Raw genomic sequence first — 6,386 nt, forward strand, 5'->3', positions numbered from 1 at the left:
GACATTACACATAGTCATGAATGGAAATCAATAAATACTAAATATACAGAGAAAAAAATAAAGTTATTTGTGGCTATTTCGCTGGTTGTGGGTAAGCAGCATTCTCAGGAGCTTCCTGGGTGTAATTTAAACATGGAGAACGTGGAGGAGAGGGAGAGATCAAAGAAAGAGGCAGACCACTCTAAGTTGGTAGGTGGCAGTTTTAATAAGCAAATTAAACTTACGTATGAAACTTTCCTGGGCATCAAATGGAACCCTGCTTATGCTTGGCAAATATTAAGATTTTATAAAGACGTCTTAACTGGGTTCAGTCATGTACATTGTGTAGGCATTCTCAACACCATATCACCATCTCTAAGCTATGTCCTTGGAGCAGTCCTTTGGGAGGAGGAAAAGCAAGGGCACCACAGTCCAAGGACAGGGGAGGGGATGAGGTGCTGGCCCAGCTCACAGGTCAACTGGTGGTCACATCTATTTAATTATATTTCCCAACACTTGCTCATAAAATGACATTCCCTGATAAAGACCATAAGGTAAATATGAATATTTAAGAGGCTCTGAACTTAAAATAATATTGCTATTGACAGAAAACTAAAGGCCATGTCTCTTTGGCAAAACTAAGTCCTCAAATAATGGATATATTTAAATTGTATTGCTACTCACTTTAACTCAGCTTTTAGCTACTCTAAACTTACTGTAACAAAACCCTAAGGAAATTTTGTAGAAATATTAATTTTGATATAAAGAAGCCATCTATGTCTTTAACCCCCTTTTTGCTGATAGCTATTTTCTGCTATCCTAAGAGCAAAATTATATTGTTATAAAAGAACCATACATAATAAACAGGATGATTTTACATGTAAACAAATACTATTGCTTAGGAAAGGTGAACACATACTCTTACTGCCTGAAGTTATATTATGGTATAGTATAGTATAGTATAGTATACTGTATATTATAATTTTATTTTTTGTTGTTATATAACATTATATTATAATGCAAGCACACCTTGGAGGTATTGTGGGTTCAGTTCCAGCTCACTGAAATAAAGCATATCACAATAAAGTGAGTCAAATGATTTTTTTTTGTTACCCAACGCATATAGAAGTTATGTTTATCCTATACTGTATTCTATTAAGTGTGCAAAAGCATTATGTCTAAAAAAATGCACACACCCTTATTTTAAAAATACATTATTACTAAGAAACGCTAACTATCATCTAAGATTTTAGGGAGTCATAATCACCGATTACAGATCACCATAACAAATATAATAATAATAATAATAATAATAATAAATATAATAATAATAAAATTTGACATATTGTGAGAATTACCAAAAGGTGACACAGAGACTTGAAGTGAGCAGATGCTGCTGGAAAAATAGTGCTTATAGACTTGTTTCATGAAAGATTGCTACAAACTTTCAACTACTAAAAAAAAATGCAGTATCTGCAAAATATACTAAAGTGCAATAAAAGGAGGTATGGCTCTATAGGTTTACTGTTTCCTTTATTTCCGTGTAACTAACCATCCTCAAATTAAGTGGCATAAAATAATTATTTTATTACTTTTTATAATCTAGTTCGTCAGGAATCGGAGCAGGGATTGATTGGGTGGTTATGCTTTACTTCTTACTAGCTGGGGGTGTTCCGTTAGCTGCATTCGGCTAGTGACTGAGCTGGACTGGAGCATCGTGGATAGCTTTACTTTTATGTAGGATGTTTCAGTATTCCTCCATATGGCCTTTCCATGCGACCAGCTTGGGCTTCCTCAAGTGCCAAGCTCTCAGGGCAGTTCGACTTCTTATATGACAACCGGATTCGTAAGTGCAAATGGGGATCTAAAGTTCTTAAGGAGGAGACCTGGAATAGATACCTTATCATTGTTGCTGCATTCTGTTGGTCAAAGGAGTCAAAGGTTAGTTAGCTCAAGTTCATGTACTTCAATCTTACTAGAAAGCCAAAAACTAAAACCCTGAATGATTTGATTTCTGCCTAACTACCACATCCTCTTCTGTCTTCTTGCCGACTGGACTCTAGAGTCTATATATATATAATACTTACAGCAAGATTACTATCAAACTACACTCGTTGGGTCAGAGACCTGAGGTGTTAGCGAAAGACTTGCTCCTCACAAAGCATATGCTTACACTCGTGAGTTCATTGGCCAGCCAGTGGCGTCAACTCCAGGCTCTAACAGCGTGCAGTGAAATTGGTATCTTTTTATTGCTTTTCCGAGACAAAACTTTTGTTCTGTTAGACCTTCATGCCTGCTTCCTTTGGCTAAGATTATTCCCATGTGACAGAACATAAAGTTTGCTGTTTCTTAATCTTTCAAAGCCCAGCACAAATGTCATCTGTAAAATATCATCTTTAGCCACCTTATTTTTATACTCATTCCATTCAGTTCTTGATTACATTTATTTATAATTTTCTTCATTATCTATAATTATGCACACACATATACACAGAAATATATTTTTGTTATTTATCCAATTTTCTTGTTCATTATCTATCTGTTCAATCAGAATATAAATTCTACAAGGGAATGGCAATTACTATTCTATTAATTTTTGATTACAACATAAGTAGCATTGTTGCAACAAATGGTATTTGCTTAATAAATTCTTGGTTGGGGCGCCTGGGTGGCGCAGTCGGTTAAGCGTCCGACTTCAGCCAGGTCACGATCTCGCGGACTGTGAGTTCGAGCCCCGCATCGGGCTCTGGGCTGATGGCTTGGAGCCTGGAGCCTGTTAACGATTCTGTGTCTCCCTCTCTCTCTGCCCCTCCCCCGTTCATGCTCTGTCTCTCTCTGTCCCAAAAATAAATAAAAAACATTGAAAAAATTAAAAAAAAATAAAAATAAAAAAAAATAAATTCTTGGTGCATGAAGAAATGATAAGAAAAAAATCTTAATAAGTTCATGTTAAAGAAAAAAGGGTGGCCTCTGGGTGGCTCAGTCATTTGAGCACCAGACTCTGATTTCTGATCAGGTCATGATCCTGGGGTCATGGGATCAAGCCCCATGTCAGACCTTTGTCCTGAGCATGAAGCTTGCTTAAGATTCTCTCTGTCTCTGTTTCTCTCTTTCTCTCTCTGCCCCTCTACCCTGCTTGTACATGTGCTCTCTCTAGAATAAAATTTAGAAAAGGAAAAAAAAAGAAAATAGATTATAAAACTGAAAGAGTGGAATAAACATTGCACACACACACGCGCATGCACGTGTGTGTGTCTGTGCGTGTGTGTGTGTAGAGACAGTCTGGAAGAAAATTCACTAGAACATTATTCTCAGTCTTTATCTTTAGATGATGGTATTATTGGTGAAAATTTTTATTTCTATATTTTGTGTTTAAAAAACTAAATATAGATACTTATATAAAATGTGTTATGCGACAGCAATTTAAAAAACAATTAAAATTTAGGGGCGCCCGGATGGCTCAGTCAGGTTAAGCCTCTGACTTTGGCTTAGGTCATGATCTCACGGTTTGTGAGTTCAAGCCCCCCATTGGGCTCTGTGCTGACATCTCTGTCTCCCTCTCTCTCTGCCACTTCCCCACTCATGTTTTCTCTCTCTCTCTCTTTCAAATAAATAAACATTTTAACATATAAAATTAATTAAAATTTAATATTTTTGTTATTAAATAATTTTTATAATAAGATTATAATTTTGGTCTCATTTTACTCTCATACTTCAGTGTTTTTTTGTGCCAGATGAGTCTGAATTGTAAATTCCCCTGGGTTATTTTCACTTAAACCTTCTATTTTTCTATAAAGCATACAAGTAACTCATGCTATGGTTTTATGTAAATTAACGCTAATTAGGTTTGATCAATATATTAGTTTTCTTTGGGGATGCTTTCAAGTAATTGAATAAACCATAGGGAAAATTAATACCCATGTTGCCCTTGGCATAACATTTTCTCCTTTTGCTATTTAGTAGAAATGGATCACGTAAATGTTAAATTTGTGCTGTTCTGCTGACAGTGAAACTTAACGAAAGCCCCCATGCTATTAAGCTAAAGTTAAAAGAGTAGAGCTAAAGAAATTTCTCTATTGTAAGAGAAATGTGAGCTTTGCAGAAAGTAAATTGGCTAGGAGAAATTCAATGAGGTGCCATCTAAAATGAGTAGATAAAGTAAAGAGAGTGCTTTGTAGAACCTGTGAGAAAGCAATTTAGATATTCCTGGTGATAGCTCAGATGCCTGGATGCCTAGAAGCAATCTAAATCTGCAACTACTTGGAGGATATTGAACAGGAACACTCTGTCTTGTATCATTTTTGTGTTTATCTTTGCCTGTTGATCTGCCATCACTGTTAACCATTCATTATTTATTGTATCATTTCATTAAAAAGGGTAGGAAAACAAAGACTTAAAACTCCAAAGCCCAAAGTCGTTTCCATGCACAAGAAGTTTCTCTGTATGTCTGGCATTCGTGAGCAAGGCTTCATCTGCCGTTCTGTTCCAAATGGGACTGAAAACATTTTAATTCAATTACTTTCAAGCCTTATTCATATATGTTTTGACATTAAGTATGTCTCGACTGTCCAAATAATTACATCTCTACATTTAAATAAGTTTTTGGTATATTATTGATGTTTTGGTCTATACATACAAGATCTACATATACTTATGTACATTCTTATTATGTATGAACACAGAAATCCTCCTCCTCATTATTTATTATTTACTATCAACAAGAAGTCTATTAAACCATCATATGAATTATCTAATTTAATCCTTACAAATACCTAATGAGTTGGAAACTATCAAACTCCTTTTTAAAGTGAGGAAGTGAGACTCAAAGAACACTGAACCTGTCCCCGCTTTGAGCAAGCAATGCACAAAGCTGATATTTGAAACCAATTCTCCTTAGCCTGAAAGCCCAATGAGTTAATAATTTAAATGTTAAAAATAAAATCATAAATGTATTAGAAAATAGATAAATATGTTTCAAATGTGGGGGGTTAAAATGGCTTTCTAAAACATGAGACATTGAGACATTGGATTTGACAACAAAAGTAATTTTAAATGATTGCCAAAAAAAAGCAAAACAATGAAATTAGTGTCATATGTAACAAATAATATATTTAATGTATAGGAGACCAGTGTTATAAAAAAAATCACTCAATAGGAACAGGGATAGAGATATATAAAAGAAATTTGCAAAAGATGAAATACAAATGAAGCATCGATCTATAAAAGGATATTGAACTACCTAGTAATTAAAATTATTTTTTAACCTATGAGATGGACAAACATCTGAGAAAGATACAGAGACCAAATGTTTATTAAAAACATAAGTTTGCTTTCAAAAAATTGAGAAAGAAGTTCAAGCTTTAAAGCTTTAAAGCACTTGCCTTCAAATTAAAAAGAAAACAATATTGAAAAAAAATTTGTCAAACACAGCAGAATTATCAAACATACTGAGTTTACACTTGGCTTGTTTAAGGGGAAAAAAAAAAAACCACCAACTTTCTCACATTGTCATCATCATATCCACAAAGTCTTTTCTTCAGATAAGAGCTGTGCAAAAATCCAAGATAGAGTTTTGCCATTAGTGAACTAACAATTTATGGAAAATACCTGGGATCTTATTGAGTTTGGAGCCTACAAGTAAACAGAGTGACCCAGTTTTTTATAGTTTATCTCTCAGTGCAAAGTGTTTTGCTTCCTTTTGTTTTCTGGCTGAGAAACATAATGTTCATGCTTATTCGTAATAGATTCAGGACTGTGTCTATGTTGTTTCCACAATCTAAACAATTGAAACAGGCTCGTGTTGTAAAAGATGTAGGAAAATGGGCAAAATCATTCACAGCTAGTAAGAATAAACCGGCACACTTTTCCCAGATTAAAAAAATATATATACACTCAAAGTAGGAATGCCTTTTAACCTAGAAATTTCCTTCCAGAAATATGTAATAAGGAAGTATTTGAACAAAAAAAACACAATTTATACATCAAGATAATTTTATTGACATTGTCTACACTATCTAAATACTGGATATAACTTCTATATGCCACTCTTAAAGACAGGGGTTAAGTACATTTTGGTATATCTTTTGAGTGGAACACAATTTACTGATTCAAAATTATAACTTCAATATCCTCACTAGGAAAAATACATAAGATCATCAAAACATGTTGATCATAGTTTTAAAAAACTTTATATATTGATATAGATATGAAAGCCTATACACCAAATGGTAACCAAATTAACACTGGATAATCTTTTTGGGACATTTTATATTAAATGTTTAGTTCTTAAACATATAAGAATGAAATAATCAATCCCAAATATTTATTAGAAGTGTGACAATAAGGGCATCTGGGTGGCTCAGTCAATTAAGCATCTGACTTTTGGTCAGCTCAGGTCATGATCTTGC

At 34.1% G+C, this 6,386-nt stretch overlaps 1 non-coding gene across 1 annotated transcript; it reads right to left on the bottom strand.

Annotated features, from left to right (window-relative positions):
- Window positions 1–2,060: 2,060 nt before the first annotated feature.
- Window positions 2,061–2,210, bottom strand: LOC131508252 (small nucleolar RNA SNORA62/SNORA6 family). Its single transcript, XR_009259951.1, has one exon. It is a non-coding gene; the product is annotated as a small nucleolar RNA SNORA62/SNORA6 family (small nucleolar RNA).
- Window positions 2,211–6,386: the final 4,176 nt, after the last annotated feature.

The sequence above is a fragment of the Neofelis nebulosa genome, chromosome 3, assembly GCF_028018385.1.
Source record: "Neofelis nebulosa isolate mNeoNeb1 chromosome 3, mNeoNeb1.pri, whole genome shotgun sequence".
NCBI lineage: Eukaryota > Metazoa > Chordata > Mammalia > Carnivora > Felidae > Neofelis > Neofelis nebulosa.